Below are 27,083 nucleotides of genomic sequence, written 5' to 3' on the forward strand. Positions count from 1 at the left end.
AAGGTGAGGAGGCGTCCTTGTCATGCACTGTCAGCAAAGAATTGTGTGCACTTCATAACATTCACACTTGGTTTATTAAACATGAAGCACACAAATAGTCGCAAGTGCTGTTTCTATGGACCTTCAAAATACATTTTTATGAAGGAAATTATGTTTTACCTAGAATGTACTTTGTGAACACCTTTGTGTCGAGGGTGCTAGAGGGTTGTGCTGTATGTATCGCACCACCCTGTAAGCTCAGGTCACCAACGGCCAAAGCATTTCTCTCTCCCCTTTTTTCCCCCCATGCAAAGCTCTTGTATCTCCCTCCACTGGGACCAGAACTAAGGGATAGAGACAGCCTGGAACAGGAATGAGGCCTAGAACTCATGAGGGACAGAAGGCGAGACAAAGACGAGACACCGATCCAGATTACAACAGTGGGAGAGCTAGTTACAACATACAGAACCATAGAGATAGAAACTAGACAGAGGGGAAGAAGCGAAGAACTACAAGACACAAGCAGAGAAACAGCGAGAGGGAAGAGCCGGAACCCCGAGATAAAAGGCAGCAGCGACCCGAAGTGCAGGTAGCAGACCTAAACAAACGGCAGTTGACAGAATGCCGAAGGCCCAGAGAAAGAGGTATTAAAGAAGGGGGCAGACGACAGGAGAGGTAGAAAATGCAGGGACATGGAAAATGAAACAGAGCGATACAAAACGGATGGGGCAAGGGACACATGAGAAAAGATGGGAGTACAAATGCGGTCAGGTGGAGAGGGGAACCTGGACAGTAGGATCCTTGTTAGGGTGGTGCCAAAATGCCAGTGGCAGAAGGATTCCTGTGGGTATGCCACACACTTTGACCAGCAACACAGCTACTGGGGGAAGCGCATCCCACGCCCTAAGAGGGGCGGGGGTAGATGACTGAATGGTAAAGGTGGGAAAAGGTCACCTGTGAGAAACGACGGCAGAACGCGGAGAGCAGGGAAACAGGCCTGGCAATTACAGGACAGGTGCAGGCTCTGCACCCAGATGCTACGTGGAGACAGGCAAGGCACCAGAGAAAATACGCGAATAGGAAGCGCTGAGAAAAGATAGTGCAGCCATGGACAGTAACGGTCACAGTGAGAGAGGGTGGATGACGGGCAAAAGGAGCTACATGGAACACTAAAAATGCAGATGCAAAGGGGGAACTGGGAGCTACTGGGTGAGGGGCAGGTACGTTAAGTGACAGCCAGACAGAGAGGGTGAGTTGGACTAGTGGAAAGGTAGATGCCTGGGTAGGGTAGCATGGAACTACTGGCAGCGTATGCTACATTGACTGTGACACAGAAAGAGAAGGGTGAGCGGGCAGAAGGAGAGACGCTGATAGGGAGCGTGTGGTAAATGGGCAGTGACACCAACCCTCATATGGCGGAGAAGAATGGAGGCAATGGTCGTAAATGCGCCAAGAGAAAGGTTGAAAGATTGAGCCAGGGTGCGTTCTCGGTGGACATAAAATAAAGAAACGAAACCAGAGCATTTTTTTTTTTAACAAAGATTATCAATGGCACGTGTAGGCGAAGTCGAGCCATCTCCACATACAGGGCCCAATTCAAAGAAGCTTTTTTATAATGACAAAACCGCGCTGGGCCAGTACTCAGCCGCGGCCCCTCCTGCATCATGCTAGACCTGGCCAGTGGCCACCAGGCACCAGCCGTGGTGGTGCGCCACTGTGCCAGGCCTCTCCCTCGCGCTGCCGGGGCTCTTGTGCCGTTTAATATTTTCGGCATTTTTTTGTCCAAAAATTGCGAAAATATTAAACGGCACATTTGGATGGACTGAGTCGGAGAAGATTCTACGTAACGCGGGCACTGCAGCACGCCTGCCTGGGCCTTGCTGTCCGTGGCCCAAGGCCCTTGGGCTTCCTTGGCCCACGGACCGGGGGTAAGAAAGGCCCAGGCCAGGCGGCCCCCGCCTTGGTGGTAGGCGGGCCCAGGCCGCTACCACCAAGGCAGAGACACAAGGTCCCAATTTACACACGGTCAGCAACACTGAAAGACGTAGGCCCTGACCTACACGTCTTTCAGTGTTGCTGACTGGGGCCGTGGACCACGTCCCCAAAAACAGAACATCTGGGACCGCCTACTTACCCACCTGCAACTCGTAGTCCACACGGTCTCTGCTGGGCTGGTGGTCTTCAGGGCAGGGCAGCTGAGGCTGAGCTCGCGTCGTGTCTGTGACTCCTGCTGTGCCATCCTCAGAAAAGAAAGAATCCAGGGGAGAGAGTGCATAGATACAGTAATGTCATTGGCTGTTTGCCATCCAATGCAAGGGTTCATTGGCTGGCAAACAGCCAATGACATTACTGTGTCCATGCAGGGGAGGGACTTAGGAATTTCATTTCCTGACCTACTACCTAGTGCGCTGTTTGCGCACATTTTAGACTGGCGGGGCCACCCCTGAAGCGCCCCGCCAGCCTTCTAATTAAAGGGGCTTACGTAGAGTGCGTGGAGCTACGAGCTCCACGCACTCTACTATTGAAGAAGTTAGACGTAAAACGGGACGCGCCCCGCCGCTGAGAAAGCAGCCGGGCCCGGCCCTTAGTTATTGTTGCCTAACTTGCCTTGCCACAGCACCCCCGCGCTGTTGGAAAAGGAAATGCAAGCTAAAAAAGAGATTCAATCACAGAAGTTCTCTGATTGAATCTCTTTTAGCTTCCTCTTTCTTTTCTCTTTTTTTTCTGGGGGGGCGGCGCCCGGCCGCCCTATGATAGCAGCCGCCACTGATCGGAAGCTGAATCTCTGCCTATTATCTCACCGGAAGATTAAGCCAGGTGCTGAACACAGGTGTTACATATTCCTGTGCAAAATCTGCATTTGGAGAATTAACTACTGAGCTACCTCACAAATGATATCTCATCTGTAACGCCATCCAGGAATCCTAGTTTGCTGTAGGAGGGTGAGAGAAAATAACCAAAAAGGAGAACATTTGTTTTAGTTTTAGAAAATGACAATAAAATGACAATAAAAGAAGCCTGCAGTGTTTTCCTTGTAAGAGCTAGGAACAAATGGTTTGCTGTGCTGGATTCGCCATTTTCCAGGCTTTCAAGAACAGATTGAGTGGAAACCAAAATAACAAATTTTGATAAGCTAATCAGCCGTTTTGTGAGTGGTAGGTGATTTTGGCGTTTTTTGTCCAATAGGACATGCGTAGACGGAATGGAATAAAAGGATAGGAAAGCAGAATGGGAAGCCGGAAAGGCATACATTTCTGAAAAGTAGACAATATTCCAAGTTTAGGAAGGGGTGATTTGCACAGGTCAGGTAACAACTATGTAGGGAAAGATTCCATAGTTAAGGGGGAAATCGGGAAAATGACAGAAAAGAAACACAATTTCCGCACATTTCACTCTGGTCACCCACCGAAACACGCAGCCAACAACACATGGCCTACTTTTCTGCCTTCCTACAGGTATTCCGATTAAAATGGTACCTCACATGTGTGGGTGCACCTACCGGGGTGCAAAGGGAAAAACCTAAAACACTGCTAACCCCAAGTCTTTTCGCACAGCAGATTTTCAGGAATTTTGCTCATGTGGACAACCTAAAGATTTGGGCCCAGGGTGTTGAAGCCACGAAGGAAAACAGGGAACCCCATGCATTTCAAAACAGAAGACACCCGTGGCAATCCACAGAGGTCTGACTTGCGTGAATCGCCCCATAATTTATGACCCACAATCCCTGACAAAGTCTGAAATTTAGTGGAAAAAACACCATTTTCACTTTGTCTGGGATTGTGGGTAATACATCCTGGGACGATTCAATCAAGTCAGACCTCTGTGGATTCCCACAGGTGCCTTATTTTCGGAAATGCATGGGGTACCCTGTTTTCCTTTGTGGCTTCGACACCCTAGGCCCAAATCTGTAGGTTGTCTCGCCAAACCAGTGGTTTAGCCTTTTCCCTTTGAGCCCAGGTAGGTGCACCCACACATGTGAGGTAGCGTTCACATAGGAACACCTGTGGGAACGTGGGAAGGTAGGACATGTGGTGTTGGCGGCGTGTTTCGGTGGGTGGTAAGAGGGAAATGTCTGAAAATTGTAGTTTTTTCAACAAATTTCAGACTTTGCCGGGGATTGTGGGTAATACATTCCTCTGTGGATTCCCACGGGTGTCCTCTTTTTGGAAATGCATGGGGTTCCCCGTTTTCCTTGGTGGCTTCGACATCCTATGCCCAAATCTGTATGTTGTCCACATGGGCAAAATCTTCTCTGCCGAAAGGCTTGGGGTTACCAGTGGGTTAGCCTTTTCCCTTTGCGCCAATGTAGGTGCACCCAAACATGTGAGGTACCGTTTTTGTCCCCATCCAGCGATTCCCACATTTAAATTGGTAGACAAATGGGAAATGGACTTTTAAACACCCAATTCCAAACATCTCCTGCCTAGCAGGTGTATGCTCAAAATGTCCATAGTCAACAAGAGCATAGTCCATAATTGTTGGGTCATGAGAGATGTCCCTGCTGCATTTTATTTAGGCAGTGACATTCTCAATCACTTTGCCATTAGTTTGGATCTAATAAACTTCAAAGCCTGGTCCCGATTAGTGGGTAATCCCATGGACTTTGGTGACCCAGAGAAAGCATTTCGGTCAGCTCAATTACTGCCATATGCAGTTGAAATTCAGATTGGAGAGGAATTCACCATACCAGAACGAACCCGACAATTCACACTTAAAGTAAAAATTAAAAGAGGACAGAATCTGAAAAATCCTGATCCATATGTTTACCTCAATGCCCATTTCCAACAGCAAGGGTTGGGGTTAAACCCAACACCACTAGTCAATAAAGAACACAACACCATTCCAATAGTGGTGGATAACAGCGATCTTAGGAGTATCACTCTGGGCGCAGGCACCATTATTGGAATGGCGGTTGATGACCAACATTATTCCATAGATTTAGGTAATGAACTGATAGGACCAATCCCCAATGCCTGTTTTGACAGTGATAGCGACAATGACACAACACCAGACAGGATCTTCACCTGGCCTGGGGGGAATTTCCTGGTGTATTCTTCCTACCCTTATGGTAAGCAAGAGGTGACTTGTGACTTCAGGAGGGATGAGGTGATCTTTCAAGTCCACCAGGATTGCCTTCTCCGTCTGAAGCCATCAATCCAAGTCAGTACATTAACCAGGGACTTCTCCACCCAGCTGGAGGAGGCCACTGAGATAGCAAAACCAGAAGTCTTTCCGGGCTTCGGGCAGATGGTTGAAGAGAGAGTCAACCTAGCTGATGCCTGTGAGACTCTGAAGAAAAAGCAAAAATTGAAACAAGTTTTCTTAGATTTTCAAGATCTCTTTGCGGTGGACTCATATGACTGTGGTTGCACCGATATCCACACAACAACAATTCCCACGGACCTGGCATGACTCCAGTGTTTGTGAAGCAATATCGCTTGCCTCTCGCATCCATGGAGTCCCTCACAGAAATAACCTTTAGTCCCGTGGGATAATTCGTCCAGTCCACAGCACCATGAACAGTTCGTGGAGTTGGTGTTGGACAGCAGTGAGGATGGCTTGATGCACAGCCATCAGCTCTGCCACTTGACTAATATGGGGACCGATTTTGTACCCAGCGTAGGGTTCTGGGGCATTATTCACTCATGCATTCCCTACGCCGGCCACAAGTTTCTTTTCCCCGTTGTTGTCAACATGGTAGGAGCACCCATCCACATAGACAGTGGGCATTCCCTCACACCGGTCTTCTTTATAGGCTTTGGGCCTGATCACGACCTCGGCGGTAACCCTTAAATCCGGCAGTAGCGCTATTTCTGCCAGATTTAAGGGTCCGCCGAATCAGGGCTTTGGCGGATTTCGCCCCAGCTCTTGGCTGGGGGGAAATCCGGCAAAAATGTGTGCTATTACCGCCGGCGGGAAATCCGCAGGCGGTAAGAGCGTGAATTTTCCCCATTGAGCCCAATGGGGAATGGGGCATTCCCGAATGGGCTCAATGGGGAATGGGGACTTCCAAGTCCGCCCAACTCGTGATCCTGCGCTATTAGCACCGGGGCTATGGCGGCCGCGCTAATAGCCCCCACGCTAACAGCATTTACATTACCGCCAAGGTCGTGATCAGGCCCTTTGTGTGGGGAATTAAGGTATGCCTCCATGTTTTCCTTGATTTTAAGACTTTCGTCCTCGAGAGTTTTCTCTGGCACAATCATGGAAGTCAGCCAGACCTTGCGCAAGGGGACTCTTCTTGTTTTGGCCACATCTGACCTCAACAGGAAAGCCTTGTATTGACAGAATCCAGGAAGTAATTCGGGAATTATTCACATTTCCGGCCCAGATTCTGTCACTTTGGAGATGTTGCAGAGGCTGGTGTGGAGTCTCCACTACGATGTGTTCCCCCTGGATAAAGGTGCGGTAATTCTTCAATACCCACACCATTTCCAGGAGTGCCGTCTCACAATCGTTGAATTTTTGCTCCACAGAGTATAAAGTCTTACTCGCATAGGAGATTACTTTATTGACCTTGTCATGCTTCTGGTATAATACTGCAGTCAAGCATGTATTTCAGAACCCTGTCTCCAAGAAGAACTCCTTGTTTTTGACAGGGTAAGCTAGGTAAGGCACTTGTAAGGCACTGATTCAGATTATGTACGGAACAGGTTCGTGGAGCACCTGGTTAACTGGAAAACCTGAGGCATGCTATGTGCTAATAATAAACCACTAAACCATGGAAAATTAATGCAGAATATTGATGATCTGGTCACCTCGAATGGGTTGACCATCTACTGGAAAAAGATCAAGGGTCATCCTAAAGTAGAGGGACCAGACAAAACTGGAAATAACCTAGCTGATCAGCTGGCCAAAACCGGAGCCATCCAAGGGGATCTACTTGAGATCGAGTCCCTGTTGGGGGAAATCCAGGTCACTGCTATCACTAGGTCCCAGACAAATGCTCACAATGAATTGTCAACTACCCAATGGAGTAAGGAGACCCCAGATGCTGATTTGATTACGGCTCAAAAAGGGGATCCAATAATTGGTACGTTTTATCAACACATTGAGGACCCTGAGAACTTTCCCCTGACGGATACCAATTGCTTTGGGAAAGAGGACCTCAGAGTGGTGATGAAATGTCCAAAAATAATCTGAATCCAAAACGGTTTGTTGGTGAGGAGATCCATATCTGGCCATGACCAGTGGGTGGTCCCTACCTCATTCCGAAGCCTGATGCTAAGTACCGCCCATGATGCAGCCACGTCCGGTCATCGGGGGTTTCATACAACATTATAAATCTTGCGAGAGGTTGCATACTGGCCACACATGGGGCAGGACCTCGACCAATACTTGAAGGGGTGTCTTGTGTGTGCACAATTTCAGCCATCATCCCTCACGCACCGTGCGCCTCTCCATCTGATGCAACAAGTTTTCTGCTGGATTTCAAATGAAGAAATTAAGAATAAATTATCCAGGCTGGGCCTGCAAGAAGTGGAAAAACAGGTTTCTCCAAAGGGGAGGGCATTCCTCTCAGAAGATACTCACTGACATATCATAATTGTGGGGTAGGACAGACTTTTGTCTGCAGCCAGAGACTGCACAATGGCAGATTCTCCAGACCAGGAAATGGACGTGTGAAGAGGTCATAAACATGGCTTGCAGAAGGTTCCCAAAGGTGGGAGCTACTCCTTGGACTCCAGGGACAGACAAAAGGAGGACCATTTGCTGCTATGAACATGTAAAGAACAATTCTTAGAGACTTATAACTCGCTATCCGAAGTGGTGAGAAATGTAACAAGGGCAGATTTGTAAGTCTAATTTTTGGCTCTACATTTCAAAAAGTGGTGGAAATGTGTAGTATATTCGGAACAGGAATGGCAATATATGTGGTCTTATGGGAACTGTATTTATGCTAGAATTATTAAACTTTGCATACACATTCCTGTGGTAAACACACATATTTGTGGAAATTTGGAGAAAATCTGGAAACAAATTTCATGGTGAAATGGACAAAATGCTGCAAAAAGGTGAAACAAGATGTCAGATCTGTGGGATTTTAATGAACAGATACTCCATAAAATATGTAATCCTGGTATGTGTTTTTCATAGAGGTTACAAATGTATAAATATGTATTTAGGACAAAATTCGATTTTGATACTAGTGGCTACGGGAGGTTTCTAAGGATTGTAAAAACCAAACCATAAATGTGACATCATCTGTCCTTGAGCCAATCAGTCAGGTGCAAGGCGAAGATGAGGCTCTGATCCAATCCCGGTCTATAGGGGCGAGTTTAGTTAGTTAAGCCATACACCCATTTTGTGATGTCATTGGAAAGGTTAAATAGACACATCTGACCACACAAAGGGACTCTCTCTTCTGGTTCCAGCGAAGCACTCTGATCCAGCATTCAACATCCAGCATTCAACATCCTTCCAAATCCAGATGCCCATGACCAGGCTTAGCAGTAGCTGAACCATTTTCAGCAAGGCCTCAATCCTCAACTTATCCTCACAACCCAGTAGCGCTGTGGTGTGGAAAAGCATCCTGAAACTAGCATCCTGAAACTATCTGTCTGGCTACCATAATGCTTGCCTGATTAACTCGCCATACCGCTGATTTGAAATACCCAGAAACAAGAAGGGCAGACCCTGTGCAGTTCCGGTGACTGGCCTAGCTGATCCTGTCCTGAGACTGATGTGCTGTCTTTCCCTGATAGATCCGATCCATTAACCAGAATCTGGTCGGGCCAAAAATCTTAAATCCCAGTGGATTGTGAGTATTAACAGGACGCTAGAGAACTATTGTCTACCTTGCATTATCTTGTTCCACTCTAATCTTTGAAATATCCTTACTTTCATAACCTGTAACAGTGTCAAAATCTTTAGTACTATCTTATTCTGTCTATTTGTTAAGTGTCATTTTCATAGTCATTTTTATTTTTGTAACTCTGATCCAAGAATCCCACTTCAAGTGTTTGGACTGTTTCCGCCGGGGAAGGTGATGGTGATCTGTTACTGAAGTCATGCATCAGAAACAGTGCATTTGCCCCGTTATATCAAAAATCGCATAAGTAAAAGTTTGTCGCAAATTTACATTTAGCAAAAGTTTTACACGTGTAAATAGCCTTTAAATTATTTCCCACTTTGCCTTTGAGATCCCAAATGTTTTCTTTTGATTAAATCATTGCTTGTGATTGATTGCATCTGTTCAAAGCGGCTCCCGTAGAAATGTATAATAATTTAAGCATTTTTGACCACATTTAGTGTTTTTGCTCAGCCACTTTCAAAGCCATACTACAGCTGAAAAGTCAAATCCGTTTTTCTCTTGTGTTTAAGGGGGGGGAAGGTGGGAGTGATATTCTGTTTGTTCTGTACTATTGTTGAGTACCTGCTCTCTCCTTACATCTATTTAAATTGCCTATTGGTGGGTTGAGGGGTGTGCAGGGGAAACCTCTAACCACAGTGCTATCTGTTCCAAACCAACCTAAAATTATTATTTTATTTGCTGCATTCTTTTTGGTGTTCATTACTTGATTCCTAGTGCATTAAAGGTATTATTCATTGTTTCTGTCGCCCCATTGGTGATTGTTGTTAGCTATTAAAAATATATTAAATTCTAAGTAAATAAACAAATAATTACCTTTACAACTAGCCTGATTCCTGGTTCAGTGTAACCTCAGGGTATTTTGAGAAGGGTGTGATATGAGTAGTAAATCATTCAGAATATTGAATTTATAGATAAAAATAAATAAGGGTTTCACTTGCGCACTACATGCTGGGTGAGACTTGGGTGTGTGCCTGATTCAAATCCCTTACACCTTGTGCGCCGATAATGGGCCGCCGTTCCAAGGGGACAGTTTCGCTCAGCTGCTGGTGCAGTATGGCATACACCACAGGAAGATCACACCTGTCTGGCCCTGTGCAAATGGCGAGGCCGAGCGGTTCATGAGGACCCTCAACAAGATATTCCGATCACTTATGGACAAGGCCAATGCCTGCAACAGGCGCTGTACCAATTTCTGAGGGAGTACAGGGCCACTCCTCATGCATCAATTGGGGTGGCCCCAGCAGAAGCAATTTTTTCGACGATGCCCGAGGGGACTAATACCTGAAGCGGAGGAGCGGGAACCAGCGAGGATCGATGATGCTCAGGTGGAGCAAGAAAGAAGGACAAAGACGGAAGGGGAGAACATCAGAAGAGGGCTCAGACCCCATCAACTGATACTTGACGATGAAGTTTTGGTGCGGAACCGTCATCCGCAAGGCAAGCTATCACTGATGTACAAACCCAATCCCATGGATGTGGTGGCCGTGCATGGCTCTATGGTGATCATGTCGGCTGGAACTGCCACTGTCACCTGAAATGCCAGTTTTTTTAAGAAGGTGGGGAAACCAGGCCGTAGGCAACCCTGCGGTGAGACTGTGACGAGGTACAGGCGAGGGCGGTGGCCTGGCCCATCCGTCGAGTCCCCTGGGTCGAGGGGACGCAGGTGAGGAGAGTCCGATCCGGGAGACAGGTAGGAGGTATCCCCAGAGGGAAGGGAGCAGGAAGCCTGCCCATCTCAGTGACTATGTATTGGATCCCTGAACTGGCACGCCCGGTCCATGGACTGAGTATGGACTTGTGGGCCTGGGACTCAAGTGAAGGAAAAGGGGTGTTGTGAGCTTGCAGTGAAATGTTTTGAGTTATATGTGTGTGCCTTCTGTTGTCGGTGTTTGTTATGAAAAAGGAGGCGTGTGGTGCCTGTATCTTTAAGGGCACACACGTGCGTAATAAACGTGGCTGTCATGGGATCGCCAGTGCGACCGTGGAGCCCGGACAGTGAACACTGTGTCGCGTATGGTCTGTGTGCTGGAGGGTTCACGGGGCCGGATGGGCATTCCGGCAACCTACTACAACTACATGCAACATATACGCTGCCATTGAAAGTATAGAAACAGAGCGCTGTGTGCTGTGTCCTGCCCTTATCCTTATCTCCACATCTCAAGATCAGAAATACCGATTTCACAATCTCATTTTTTATGCAAAGTTTAAAACAATCTTTATTTTAAAATTCTTTTGTTTAAGTAAAAATCTACCGAATATCTCCTTGTAGTGGTGGACTGGCCTCCGGGAAACTAGAGATTTCCTGGAGATCCTGTTTTGGGTGGGTCACCAGGTTTCCTGATACTCTTTCTGAAACTCTCTCAAAGAATAGCTGAATCAGACACAATTTGCACTTACTGCACTTTCATGTGGAAATGGGTCGGCGGTGGGGGGCCTAATTTATGGAACGTTTAGCGTTGTGCAAAGTTTATTTTTTGCTCTAAACGTTCCATGAGTCAGGCCCTCTCATAAAAACAGAAAATCACCAGTCACAATAACTCTAGCGGCATTCCAGAGGAATAGTGCCAGAAGTCTTTCCTAACAGAAATCTGCCCGTTTTTTCCTTCACTCCAGAGGTGGAGCTTAAAGTTTTAAAATTGCCCCAAAGTACTTTTAACTCTTCACTGATGGCTGTTCCCTTCCATAAAAGACAACCACTACTGTACATTATGCCGTTGATGAGCGAAAGGGGCTTCTTTAATGGAATTGGTATTTCTGCAATACCGCTGGGCGTAGTCCAGTAATACTATTACAGTTTTGTCTGTAGCCAGGGGTAACTCGAATACCTGGGGTACTCGAATACCAGGGGTAACTAGTATTACTGGAATACCACTGGGGGTAGTCCAGTAATACTATTACAGTTTTGTCTGTAGCCAGGTGTAACTCGAATACCTGGGGTACTCGAGTACCAGGGCTAACTAATATTACTGGAATACCGCTCGGGGTAGTCCAGTAATACTATCACAGTTTTGTTTGTAGCCAGGGGTAACTCGAATACCCGGGGTACTCGAATACCAGGGATAACTAGTATTACTGGAATACCGCTGGGGGTAGTTCAGTAATACTATTACAGTTTTGTCTGTAGCCAGGGGTAACTCGGATTTAGGCAAACGTTTAGGCATACAACTGGCAGATGTCGTACCCCCCACCCCCCTGACCCCCTCATGGTAAAAGTCCACACAACTTGTAAAGACCTCCTTGTTGTTTTTCTGATTGAGACCATAAGGCACAAGGAAGACATGAACTGACAGTTCATTGGCACTTTGAGGGCGTCCCTGATGGTAATGAGTGTAATTAAACAAGGCCTCTTTTGATGCAGGAGTGTTCAGTCCTGCGCAGGGGCCTCATTAGCAGGATCCGCCCAGCAGCCTTTCAGCCTTCGGTTGCCTTGGCAATGTGGCGCGTGAACGCTGGAATATTTCACTGATTCGAGCTTCAGGCAATCCTCGTCGTTTTGTCCCCTTTACTACAAATGAACCTCTCGGACAGCTGCGCCCGATAAGGCATTCCAGATGTTTTCAATTCCATATATCTTTTCTCCATTCTTCAGTTCAGGATTTAATGTTTTTTATGAGCTGGGAGCAGAAATTCATCTTCTTTGGGAGGGCAAAGCATAACATCAGTACATCAGCGATTGTGGAAAGAATAGTAGGCTTGTATATCAATTTAGAAGTCATCACTGCGTTATTTTCCATTCTGCAGTGGAAAAATACGAGTAGCCCTCTCTGGAAGGCGGGTAGGAGTTCTGCTTTGCGCTTATTTTCATAAGGTGGTCGATAACCCCGGTGAGGTCCCCTGATGCCTCTTTCTATGTCCACAGATAGGTCATGGGGATGGTATTGTTATTACAGGTGCAATCGATCCCATTTGCATTGTGTTTGAAGATGGCTAATACCCAATTCGTCATTGCCTCCAGGAGATGATCAGTATTAAGTGGATCTTTTGTAACATTAAGCAAACAAGCAGCTTAAGTCCGGAGAATAACAAAAGGGGTATAGGCACTATGGAATTCCCTGAAGCCAGGTGAAGGGTTGAAGCTGTCCTCTGACGCCCATCTATGCAATGGGATACCCCTAGGAACAAGGTGGCAAAAAACAGTGCATCGCTCCTTTGCATTCATGATGACATCTAAGGGCCAATGTTATAACTTCACTTTACCCTGCTCTGAGCATGCCCAACAAGTAAATACTGGGTAAACTACTTCCAACAAAAAATATGAGATAAACATTTAGGACCCTGCTGCCTGCTTCCACCCGCACCTCTCCATGGAGATGCACGGATCAGTGGTACCCGCAGAGCACAGCCACAGGAAGAAACCCAGATATCATTACTGTCTAACCTAAAGAGGAATTTGAAGGTAAAACATTCTTTAATTCACAAAAAAGTATGGGAATACAAAAGTATATCTGTTTTAGAGTTACAATGGTAGTTTGCGGTTTCATCACCCACACTTACCTTGTTAACTTTTAGTTTGACTACTGTTGGTCATACAGTCATCACAGACACATATGCATGTTTGTGTTTGTGTAAAAGGGTATGTATGGCCATCATCAAGGATTTTAAGGGCATCCTCGATCACCTTGATTGTAGCTGTCTCTATGCTGCATCTGTGTCTGAAGCGAGATTGGTAGGACTGAAGGATGTTGTCGGCTTTGATGTGCTGAAGGAGTTGCATGGTTACTGCTTTCACAAGGATCTTGCCTAGGAAGGAAAGATGGCCGATGGAGTGGTAGCTGCTGAGGTTGTTAGGGTTCAGTGTTGGTTTCTTGAACAGTGGGAGGTTTGTCCGGTCTTGAAGGTCGAGGGGAAGGTGCCTTGAGTTAGGGAGCTGTTAATGATTGTCAGGTAAGGGAAGAGTGATCCAGTCAGAAGGGTCTTGAGTACAGATGCAGGGAGAATGTTGCCTACTTACTATCTGGCCTTGCGTGATGCTAGGGTGACATTGAGATCTTCCATAGTTAAGTGCCTTGAAAGGTGCCAAGGTTGTTGTGGTTTTGCAAGATGGGATGTGAAGTCTGCTGTCAGTTTTAGCATTGGTGTCTATGTGTTGGTGGGTCACGCTGATCTTGCTGTCAAAGAAAGAGTTGATGACTGTGAATTTTTACGGGTGGGTCGGCAGAGGGCTGACGCAGTGCTTGATGGCTTTGAAGAGGAGTCTGGTTTCATTCTTGGCCTTGGCTATAGTGTTTTGGCAATTGGTGGCCTTGGCATTTGTGAATGGTCATCTGAATGAAGCACAGAGGTCCTTGTGTTGGGCAAGGTCAGATGCCCTGCAGGATTTTCACCAATTATTTTCTTGTTTTCTGATTGTTTATTTTTTGAAGTTCATTTCTTTATTGTACCATGGTGCGGAAGGTTCAGGATTGAGTGTGCGTTTTTCTGCTGGAGGCATGGAGGCTGAGGTTGTTTGTGAGGGTGGTGTTGAGTTCTTGGAAAAGCAATCAAAGGCCCGGTTCATCAGCGGTAGATCAGCCCATTTGAGGTGGAGTTTAAGTGTTTCTTGAGAGCCTCCACTTGAAAGTTCTTGAATTTTCTTATGGCTAGGTTGCTGGGTTTTCAATGGGCTTGCTTGAGAGGGTGTGGTGTGACTAATCTCAAAGGGGATTGGCAGATGGTCTGACCAGTCGGGCAGAGTAGGAGGGCTGTGATGCAGGGTGCACGGGGCAGTGATGATGAGGTTGTGGACATTAACTTTCCTGGAAGGTGTTGGGCTTTGGTGGTCTGTACATGAAGTGAAAAGTGACTGTGCCTTTTGGTGAGAGCAGTAAGTGGTAAAATAGGCTTTCAAAAGAGCCAATGGTGGTGACGTCCAGCTGAGTGCATGGCCATGATACTTTGGGAATTATGGCGAGGCCTCCGCCGATCTTATTTCGACAGTCTTGTTGTAGAATTCAGTAGCCGTTGGGGATGAGGACATCTAGGAATTGGGTGGAGGTTTATGTGATGTAGGTCTCAGTAATGAAGATGGCATCCAAGTCATGTGTGGTGTTGAGGTCGGCTATGTCTGCTGCATAGTTTATTGCTGGGCAGATATTAGCAAGTACCAGTTTTTCGTGTAGTGTTGCATGATGGAGTGCTGATGGGGTGTGTGGTGACGCGGGTGAGTTTGCTGTGATGAGGTATCTCTGATGTTGCTGGTCAGCGGCGTGGTTGCCAATTAGTAGGGATGGTAGGGATGGACTGTTGCGAGAGAGGGGTGAAACACATATTGAAGGGAGCTTCCCTGATGTTAGAAGAGCGGGGGCTCTGATTCTGGGTCCTTTTGATCCAAACAGGTCCAAACAAGTGTTGCCCTTTTCTTCGAATCTCCTTTACTTCGAATGCCCAAGCGAGAAATGCCAAGCTGGGTGGGTCCTCCTTGTTGTCTCACCTTAGAATAGCTCTACTTATTTCAAACATTTTGAATTCCTGGGCAGTAAAAAAACGTCTCTCACGAATAGAAAGGAAAAATATTTTTGAGTCCCTGGTGAAAACAAGCACTGTGAAGCCGATTGCTTCTAGCATAAAGACCAATCATGAAGAGGTTTCTTGACAACCAACTCGTTTTAATCCCTTGCAAAAGCATTCTTCACTCCCCCAGTGGCAGCAATGGGGAAGGACGAAGCAAAAACCCCTCGAGGTTCTTTTAGGCATAAAGGCTTTTATAGATTCTATTTTACTGAAACTTGGCGTGTCTAATCATTTAAAGGTCGTTTCATGATTCTTCAAATTATTTTGTATACATTATTTTGACTTTTATTTTATCATATCTCATATTAGCAACAATAGCCCTATTTGCCAAATCAATTGACATCCAACAACACTCATTTCTATTAGCAATAAAGGGAACCGTGGATGCATACAAAATAAACAGAGGGGGGACATAGTATTAAAGTTAACTGAAGCTCTGAACCCTTTTGTAAGTACTTGACAGTGGGACATTTGCAACATAGTTTAGTCATTCATATCGTGATTTAATTCTCATTTATGCTAATTAAGCAATAATACTGGTTATATTGGGCTGAATCAGCCGGTTACGGCCTGGGTGCATTGGCTTGGCCCTTAATGCCAGTCCCTGGTGCCGTTTAACGGCCCTTATTATTAATAGCACCCCGGGGCTGAGCCCTAAAATGCTGATAGTAAGTTATTTGTAAAGCCCGTCTTCCATTTCTATGATGCAGGGGGCGGGGAACTGAGAGCGGAGGCCAAAAAACAGTTAAGTAGGAAGGTGTTTATGGGGGGGGGGAGCCGGTGAGGATTTGGGAGGGAGAAAAGGACCAAAAGAGGGGACCTGACAGACTGGGGAAAAAGGTCAGAGACTCAAGATTAAACATAGGCTTGTACCTTGCGTTTCAGCTCGCATTCCGGAGATCCTGATTGGCTGGCCATACATGAGTTCCTGGTTCTGGCTTACTGATCTCCTTCATGCCCTGTGCCTCCAAAATCAATAGCTTTATATAGGCCCAATCTCTTTTCTCTAAATATCCTTTGTTTCTTCGTCTACCTGTCATTAAGAAATGACATTTCCTCCTCACTCTCCTCCTCCTCATTCCAACTCTTCTGATTTGAAGAAGTCCCTTACTCTTCTCTCTTACCCACCTCCTCCCCCTGGTCCTTTACCATCTCCTTACTCCTACCTTGGCCTGCTCTTGTTGCCGCTACCTTCTCTTGTGATCTTACTGCTTCCTTCTACTCTGGTCTTGCCACCTCCTCAATCACCTACTCCTTATTAGCTATCACCTCTTCTTCTCCTCTTACAATTACCTTCTTGAACTCCACCATGGGGTCTACTGCCTCCTCCCTGTCTTCTGATGTTATCCCTTCCTTCTGCTCCACTCCTCTTTCCCCCCATCTTCCCTCTGCTCGTGTCTCCTCCTTCCACCCCACTCCTGATTTTACTTCCTCCCTCCTGTCATCAGGTCTTATTACCTCCTTCCACTGCCTTCCCGGTTTTACTTCCTTGGTTATTTATTCCGTTATTACTCCTTCTCTATCCCCCACTTCTCACCACTTTCTTCTCTCCTGTAGCTGCCACCCCTCCAGCTCTACTCTTCGGCACTCTCCTGATTCCAGTCAACTCCAAAGTTTTTCCAGTGACCCTCCTCCCCAGCAGTCTTCAGTTTCCAACTATTTCCAAAAATGACCCACCTCCTCCTGACACCCACAACAACACTAGGCTGGCCAATATGGTAACACCCACCTTTCCCTGGGTGGAACTAGGACTGATGGTCTGAGCTATGAGCTTAAGGACTGTCAGGGTTTGGATTGGTTAGGCTCTCTCACTTTCTTATGATCACAATGAGGCTAAGGGGGGCAGCCTCCATCTATAAGAGCCCTGCTCGTCATTTTGAAACTACTCTGTGTGAATGGAGAGGTCAGATAAACTGTTGGTGATGAGGATGTACTTCGCCACTGCTGTTGGGCAGGGATGTGTGCTGGGGGGGCTACAGGTTTTTTTTTGGTTTTCCACATGGTCTTACTGTCCTTTAAAAGATTATCTCAGTTTCTGATGCACTCTGGGTTTTCTGCTTGGGGAGAAGGGAATTGTGGGGTATGTTGCTGAGGTTGGTTTGCCTGCACAATTCACGCAGCCTGGCCATGTAACATGTTTTTCTGCGGCCACCTTGTAGATCTGACTGGATCTAATGCATGGTCCCCCTCCGCCCCTCACAGATCCATAATTCTGTTTTCTACATGAATTCAGTTTTTGGTTTCTGTTTACGAGGGGAATTATTTGGAAGTGTAGTTTTTGCTGACTGGCATTTCCTAAATGGGCTAGTGGTCTCGGGTGCAGGAGGGAGTTTTAGCGCCCCTGGTGTGGGGAGGGGGTCTAGTGGGATCCCATATTGTGTTCCATTTAGGGAAGGCTTGCAGGGTCCTGCACTGTGATATAGATCCCTTGCCAGTGGCGGAAGCATTGAGAGGGTGGCCATGGAACCTTCACATTTTGCCCCTGCTCCATCATCCACTTGCTTGGGGTAGTACAAGTCCCCTGCGATAATCAGCGATCCCCAGAGCAAGGCAGGGGCCTTAATCACAGGGCTTATCTGGGTTGCTGCACAACCACGGCGCTTCACCTGTTGCTGAGAACTTGCCAGCGGACAACTGGTGCTCAACCAACATATGCCCCTTCGTGCTCTTGCCAGTTGTATGATGGCCCTGAATCACAAGGGCACCAGTGAGCACATAGGAAGGAGCCCACTGTGGGACAGGATGTCACAGAGCCGAGTCTGAACATGGGAAAAAGGTGTCTGAGCTACGTTGCAAAGACAGACATCTCCATTGGCCGTCGCAGTCAGCCACCTGCAATGGTTATGTCTTCAGCTCTGCGGTTCTGGTGTTAGCTCTGCAGCTTTCTCTGTTCTACACAGCCCCCACCCGTAGCTCTCTTATGCTCCTCAATACGACCACCATCATGCTCCTGCTCCTTCCTATCCTTCCAGCATCTGAAAATAAGACACTGGCGTTACATGGGCCCTTTGATGAATAATGATTACATGAAACTGAACAAATAGATATAACTATCTTTGTTTACCGAGTGAAATTGTCATTAGACGTATTTTGGTCCAATTTGTATATATACGTCTAGAGTGCTCAATCACTTTATTTCTGGAATACATTTGTTGCAGTGAGAGAAAATCTTCAACAGTACTCCTGTTCCATCAAAGACCTTGGCTTCAGGCATCCCCTCGTGATTAATTGTGAATACATCCAAAGGGAGGACTCACTCTGGAGTTGCATGCACCTTTTCATATGATGCATAACGATCATGCATCATTAAAGAAATAGATGTACCAATCTCCGGTGTTTCAAACCAATATCGGCAGCAAATAACAGTGAATGCTTTTTCAGCAGCTAACTCAATATCTGTCGAGACAAGCTATCACGTGTTAATTAAAGATTCAATAATTGACCTAAACATTGGGATATATTTACAATTAATGAGTCATAGTTCTATCTTTTTTTTAGTAGCTCCTTCTGAAATGCTGTGACATATCCTAGTTAAATGTTTGGGGATCCAAGTTGATAAATGGTATACACCTGTAGCTTAAAGGCAGTGGTCCCATCGTTCCTTGTGTTGAGATTAATTACGTTCTGGCATGTTTACATAATATGACTAAGCCCCTCTTGCAGTAATGAGGATATTTCTTTGACGAGTGGTTATAAAATTTGGCTTACAATCAAATTAGTCGTTGAGTGTTCCAAGTATTGGCCAAGTGATTAGCCGCTAAGGTCTGTCATTAAGATGTGCATGTCTTAATGGCTTACTCTGGCTTCAAAATAAAATCTACGCTTCAACAACATTTTATGATATGATAATATATGTATGGCGCCTATACACAATGTGTTTCAAAGCGCTTCAAGGCAAGGGAGGGAAAATACAATGACATTCTTACATGCCATGAAAAGTAAGGATGTGAAATTAACTGTCGTACTCGGCCTGACGACATTTCAGATGGTGCAAGAGCTAAGACATAGATAAGGAAGGGAGGGGGAGAGTGGGAAGGAAATGGAAACAGACAGGCGACTACCGTACTAGGCCTGATGACATTTCTGGTAGAGCTGGAGAAAAACAAAAGGTGAGGGAGAGGGGTGCAGAAAGGGAGGGGAGAAATAAAACAAGTGACTATCGTATTAGGTCTGACGACATTTCAGATAGTGCTGGAGGGTGGGGGTGGGGGTGGGGTAGGAGACAGGCGAGGTTGCTATCATACTAGATCCAGGGACAATTCTGATAGGGTAAGTGCATAGAAGAAGTAAGGGGACTAGATAGGAAAAGGGAGAAAGGGAGAGGAGCAGAGAAAAGAGAGTAAGCAGTCAAAAAGAGTGAAGAAGCAAGAGGGGAGAGCAAATACAATTGCAGAAGTCAGTAGTAACACATAATGTTGCAAGCCAGGATACAAGATGAAGATGGGAACAGAATGATTCAGGGCCACCATGAGTACAAGATGCAAAGGAAGTCCAGCATGAGAGTTGAGAAAAGATGACGCACCGTTAATCAATGAAGTCCATAAAAGTCAAATCCAGCATTGCCCACAAGACATTGATGGTGAAACCAGAATGTAGGACAGACTCCTGCAGAAGTAGGCTGGAGGCGGGGCAGGGGGAGCAGCATAGAAGAATTATGTGAAGAACTTGAACTTGTGAATGATCTGATGGTCTCTTCGCACCAAATTCAATGGGGAAGACCCAGTTTTTTATATATTGCAGCACTTCTTGCTGCCTCCTACCACTCCAAGAGGACCTCCAAATGAATGCCAAACGAATGCTATTTGCGCTTTTTCCACAAAAGAGCTAGAACTTCGGGAAATTGTTTCTTTGAAGCATTGCTATACAATGTGTGATTCCCAATTACAAATCCTATAATTTGCTTCTATTTTTAGGTTCTTGCTTTAAATCAGTGCATTCTTTTCATTTGAATGTATCCCTCTGGTGTGCTTAATGTGTTATAGTGTGTATTTGTCTGCTCACTTTATGTACTCATCCCCCACTCTTCACATGGAAAACCTTTAAACATGATCCACCATTACCAATGGAAAGCTCCCCATGTGTTGGTGTCCTAAAAGGCACTTTCTTCAGCCCTTCTAGGGAAAAGGCCAGTTTGATCTTGGTGCTAGACTCTTTGTGTTGGGCTTTGAAGTCCACTCATATGTCAAGTGTTCATGAAAGAGGCAGATATCACATGAAGGATGAGTTTCTCTCTCACGCCCTATGGAGTCTTCCTTTTCCCTGGATTCATGTCACAGTCAGTTCACATGTCTCATGTCTCCTAGGGAGTACGAGTGTCATGGATACCCATCCAGTTAATGATTCGCCCTCCTGAAAACAATGACCAGGAAGCATTCCCTGAACATATGTAAACCTTTTTTTTCTTTTTTCCATTTTTCTTTCAATTCAACATATGTAAACCTTGTCAAAATCAGAAAAAGACCACCACTGGTTAAAAATTAGTGACAGAATCCTCCTCAAGACGGTATCTCTCACCTATAAAGGACTGAACAATACTGCGCCCCCATACATCTCTGCTAGATTGACCAGAAAATCCTCCAGTCACCACACCAGAGCCTCTAACCATCTCTCACTAGAAATTCCTAGATTCAGACTAACAAAAGCGGGTGGAGCTAGCTTCCCTGTCAGAACTGCCCGTGCCTGGAATGCACTCCCCACTGCATTGAGAGATGATCAGCCCTACTCTAGATTCAGATGTAACGTGAAAAGTTGGCTCTGGACTAATGACGCCCATCAAACTGCTCCCCTGCACTAGATCTAGGATTTCTGCACGTAACTATCATGATTTTCCTGAAACCTGTACTATAGACTATCTCTCATCTTCATTAGTGATGTGATGTACCCATATCTTGTATATATGTACTGTAAATACTGTAATAATCATGTACTGTAACTATTGTATGCAACTAAGCTTAAATATTCTTGTTACCGCTGCGCCCGGATACCCCAGGGTTTGGAGCGCATTATCAAATAATAAACTAAACTAAACTAAAATGTGGTTTCCAGGGACTCTAAATCTAAAGATATCATTACATTTCGGATTTAAGTTTTTTTTTCTGGCATCAATTATATCAGAGTTGTTTCTGTATCCCCTCATTGTTAGTATTTAATATATAAGTATAAATTAAATTAGGGGATACAGAGCCAACTCTGCTATAATTCATTCCAGAAAAAAAACGTTCAATCCAAAATGGTTCGAGTTCTTCCACCACTTTTGCCAATTCAATTGTCCAATTTGTAAGAAAACATGTAGAATTCGTTCACAAGGAACGAATTACATCAGAAATAATTAATTCAGTAGAAGTCACAAGTTATTATTCTTTCAAAACGTTCTTTTGCATATTAAAAATGTGTTAGTTGCAGAACCTACATCCTTAGATTCCTCTGCATTAAACACAATTATGTTGTTACCATAAACAGAACAAGAAAAGCCTGCAGTTGCTATGTCTGTGCATTTTAACTGTTAGGTTCTGCATCTCTATAGGAAGCAAGAAAGCTATGTTCTGCTTCTTTAGTACCAGACTGAGTAATGAAAGTGGTCGCTCAGCACTACGACGTCACACTGGTGGACAATGAAAGTGTGAAGTTGCGCCCAAGGGCAATGTATGTCAGTTTCAGATGTCACTAACCACTTCCCACCCCTACAGCGCGCGCACGCGTGCGTGTGTGTGGGGTTGGTTTGAGGACATGAATTAGGAGGAGACAAAAGCTTACCACACATTTGTATGAATGTGGTTGTATGGAGGAGCAGGGGGCATTATGCATTTTATGTTACCCATGGGTGCCTCATTACTCTTCACTGTTTGGATTGCTATTCTACTCAGGCCAATCAGGGCGGAAAGGGTGTTGACTGGAAGGAAGGGGCCTTCACAATCCACAATGAGCAGGTTTTACCCTTTGGCCTCTGCGTGTGCCAGAGGAATGCAAGCTAATCTCTTGTCACCTGTTAAACACTCAGACCTCCTGCCATTCTCAATTCCATGTTTAGTAGGTTTGCCACCACATCTAGGCTCTCATGATGGAATTCCGTGGACTACGAGTAAGAGATGATAAGTAAAATGTACTCATCATGGCGTCCGAGCCGTTGCTTGCATCATTGCCAGCCATTTGCTTTTCCGTAATGATGGCGCGCATTTCACGAAGTTTGTTAGGGAAGATACTCCTGCCTCAAATAGGCCCCCTTTAGCCACTGAGGACGGCTCCCAAACCCAGTTTCCACCCGAAGACTGTGATTGTTGTTCAGTCTGTCAATGCTCTTTATTTTCTACTCCAGCCGCCTTTGCAAACCTGGGACTCGTGCTGTCAACAGAACAGACCTCAGCACTTTGTATAAATACCTCATAGGAGACAGATAAAGGTGGCTTCCCTATGCTGGTGCCCCCGGAAGTCCTCTAACGTGAGCGCTTAGAACAGGAACGATTTACATGAGAACCTGATCGTGGCTGGAACAATTCCTGTATAGGGTGCCTTGCATAAGCATGAGCATGTTGAAGTCCAGTTGTGGGGGTGGGCTTTGGAGGGGGGGGCGCGTTATAGAAGGCACATGAACTGGGGCACCACCGACAGATGAAGTACCTTGGTTGGTGCAGTATATATACAGATATTTTCAATATAACTGCAGCACTATGTCTGTGTGAAGGTTATAGTTGTTTTTATGGCTTTAGTATATCTTTTTAAAAGCCAATAGTGCACACACAAAGGTTCTATTAATTCACTGATGTGATGCCATAGCAGTGTACAATGGCTTCCCACCACTGTTCACTTGCAGTAGAAGGCAAGCTGGTACACTGCCTGCACCCACCTATCACCCTGGTCTTTATGTGATGTCCTGTCAAAACAGTGAAACGTACAGGGATGTGCCTAAGCTAGAGCGAGAGAGAGCCAGAGAGTGTGTGTGGACTCTCTTTCTCCTATAGCCCATTGAGTGCGAGCGCACACACAGCAGGAGCCAAATGACGCTAACACACTGTCATGCTCACCCCCACCCCACACATCCCCACTGAAGGCGAAGGGGCCTTGCTCATCAAAATTCTCTGTCACCCTGATGGAGCTTCTTCCAAGACCGTTGGCTACTTCCTTGTTCTCCTGCAGTGAAAGCAGTTAGTGCATTTGGGGTGTGGGGGACAGTGGGGTAGTGCACTTGGGGAGGTGTGAGCATGGAAAGCCAAGGGAAATGGTAGAAGATGGTAGGAGTGTTTTTTTCTTTTGGTGGGCAGAGGAGTCAAGAGAGAAGTGGGGATGGTTAAAGACAAGTCATGTTTTGTATAGTTTCGGGAGGGACATGTTTTGTATGGGCCACTGTGACACTCTCCCCACCTTAATAGCATTGGGACTGAGGGTGGGACGGGGGTCAGAAAAACATAAAAATGTTACTGCAATGGTATAAACAGCCCTACAGATAAGGGGTGTATCGGCTACTTTTACACTCTAAAAATAGGCAAATAGTCCCAAAAAAGAATAATAGGGAGTAAAAAAAAAATACTCCCAACAAAAATGGAAAACCGACAAATAGGAGGCTGCCGCTGTTTTCATCCACACAGCTCCATGGATATGTTTGGACCAGTAGAACACTAAATGCCACAGGAATAAAGTCTTCTGGTCTTGCTGCCTAATATGAAGAGGTACATATGTATCATTTAATGTGCATGAACAACTTGGTGCGAAACAATATTTATTACAACACATTTCTATTGAACATATGTTTCTATATCAATTGCAAAAACAAAAGGACTTATTTCTTTGGGTGAATCCTAACAGTAAATGTTGATATTGTTTATGGAGTTTTTTGGTTGCCTGCTGAGGGTTTATACTTTATCTTGATTGCTGGAGATAGACAAAATATGATCCAAAAAGTGTATACTCCCAATAGCGCCAAACCAATAAGATAGTGAATGATGGTTAGTGAGAGCCAAAGTAAATGGTCTAAATGCAAGTCTTGTAGTTTACAAGTAGAGAGTAATTTATTAAGGTCCAAGGTGGTTCACAACTCTCATTTAAATCAAAGGTGTTTCAGAACTCTCAACACGTGTTTCACCCTTTTGTTATCAAAGGGATCCTCAGGAGAGCATCTATTTCACCACACTAATCAATCTTATTGTGCATTAATAATTCTTAATTTTTAAAGATTTACAGAACATTTTCCAAGGTCCAGATATTGTCAGTCACTGGCCTTGTGCTTTAGAATAACAGCCAGAAAAAGGATGGATCCAATTGTCCAGCAGCTGGATGGTGACAGGAATTGTCTGGCTGCATTGAACAATTTGGCCGTGTATGCTGCTGAAGAGGCGATTTTATTGACTTGTTTGGTGAGGGAGATGGTGGCATCTAAGTGGACTCCCAGGAGTTTTACTGAGGCTGCAGCAGTGATTTTAGTATCGTCAATCAGGGACAACGAGTATTGGGGGAAGAGTTCCTTTAGCATGGCTGGTGAGCCCACCACAATAATCTCTGTCTTGTTGTCATTTGGACAAAGGTGGTTCATAACCACCAACCAGGTTTGGATGGTTGAGTAGATTTTGTGATGGTCATAGAGTCTTCTTCATAGGAGCCTGGCAGGGGGAGTAGGATTTGAGTGTCATCGGCATAGTTGGTGTAGGCTATGCCAATCATCCAGGAGGTTAAAGAGGGGTTTCGTAAAAATATTATAGAGGGTGGGTGAGACACAAGATCCTTGTGGGACGCCACACAGGATTGGGACCGGTGGGGGCATTGTCCGAGTCAGAGACAACTCTCATAGATCTCCCTTCGAGGAAGGAGGCTACACAGGACATAGCTTCTTGGGAGAAGTTAGCAGCTGCAGTGAGGTGGTGACATAAGGTTTTGTGGTCTACCAGGTCGAAGGCAGCAGATATGTATCGAAGAAGGACGAGTGCTGTCTTTCCTTTGTCTCTGAAGCTGTCAATCTGATTTTTTAAGTCTAATAGCGAAGCCTCAGTTCCCTTACCTGATTGGAAGCCCGATTGGCTCTTTCCCAGAATCTGGTTGGATTCAAGGGAAGGTTGAATTTGGTTATAGGCTGCTCTGTCCAAAATTTTTAGCAGGAAGTGAACAGTGGTGATTGGGCAGTAGTTGTTGGGGACTAGGGCGTCCAGGCTACTTTTTTTTTCTTTAGGTGGAGCACCCATGATTCTTTTACAGTAGTAGGTACTAGGTTGGAGGAGAAGGATGCGTTGATAAACCTGGTGATGCAAGGGGCTAGGATGTCTGTTTTAATGAGGAGGGAAGCCCAATGGGAGTTACCTCTAAACCTAGGTTCCCTTCCATTTGTTGTGATGTCATCTTGAAGATTTAACATTAAACAATTGTCATTTTCTAAAACATTATGTTCCTCACATGCGATTAAGTCACTGATTAGTTTTCCAGATAGCTTTCACTCAGGTGAATCAAAAAATGCTAGTCTAATTTCGGCACATGTGATGTGCATATGACAGATTTTTGCTTTTTACTGTGATACTTTCACATAAATATACTATTCCCTACTCAGAATATCCCCCTGGCCGGGATGGATCCTAAGCTATATGAACCACTGACGTGCAATATTTCTGTGCAAAATATATATATTCTTATAATTTGCATAATTAACAAATATCAAAGTATTGTTTTACATTCGCCGGATAGAGGTTTTTTTTCACACTGAACAATTAAAAAAAGTAAGTTGCAAAGACATTCCTATTATTTGATATTCAAGGAAATGTGATCCCATATGTAAAATATAAAACTGTAAAATGTTCCTTTCCATGTGACGGGATCTTGAAATATTAATGGTATTTTCAGTTCCTGACCTGGCAACAGGCCATATGGTGTCAGTTCTTTTGAGGCCTTTTATGACCCCTGACAGGCATTTATTGACACAGTACTGAGCCCGTTGAGTGATTACACAATGTCTGTCACTTCCTGTCTGAATAAGCATGAATGTCATCCTTAATATCCTCCTTAATAGAAGACCTGCCTGATGAGAATGTCTGATTACTTGGGGCAAGTGCACGGTCAGCTCATGTTCCAAAATATATTTTTTGTATTTTTAGGGAATTGTTGGTTAGCAACAGTAACAAATCAAGGATTTTTAATGAAAAGCATTTGTTTTTCTTGCAAGGCATGCCTTTTGAATATAAAGAGAACGTGGTCCTTTGGTGTATCCAGGCAGTGTCGTAAGTTGTATAGCCCATCCTAAGAGACCTGGGCTTAACTTCCTTGGGAAAACATCTCTCCAGCACTCTGGCTGGAGGCTGCTAAAATGTCATTTTAATTTCTAGCCCAAAGTTGCTGTTTGATTTAATTAGGGGTATTATACCATTATAATTGTATCATTGTTCTTTTATGATGCGCTTAATGCCAAAGAGTGGATTCCAAGCACGGGGTCGGGATTCCAACCTGCAATACGCTGAGTTGTCTTGGTAACAAGACAAACACGTTGCCCCGGAGCTATCACCCCTCACCATTGTTACAATCAGGCTCCTGTGGATAAAACTCTACACTTCAAGTCTCTTTTGGTTTCATGAAGAAAGCAGGAATAATGTATGCATTCATTTGTTTTTTCAATTTTCTATAAAATGCTTTGCCTTTCATCCCATATTGACTGTTCGCCATTTAATACAGATTGTTGTATCCTTCCATGTAATTGAACAGAGCTGCTTTTTTTGGACCTTGTCATTTACTGTGAGCATTTACAATTTTGTTGTAGCTGGTCTGCTGCCATCACATGTCCTGTCGTGAGTTTCTTTCAAATGCTGTTCGTAGGAGCAGTTCATATATTTGTTTTTCA

The sequence above is a fragment of the Ambystoma mexicanum genome, chromosome 10 (genome assembly GCF_040938575.1).
Source record: "Ambystoma mexicanum isolate Mex_15411 chromosome 10, UKY_AmexF1_1, whole genome shotgun sequence".
In the NCBI taxonomy this organism is placed as follows: Eukaryota; Metazoa; Chordata; class Amphibia; order Caudata; family Ambystomatidae; genus Ambystoma; species Ambystoma mexicanum.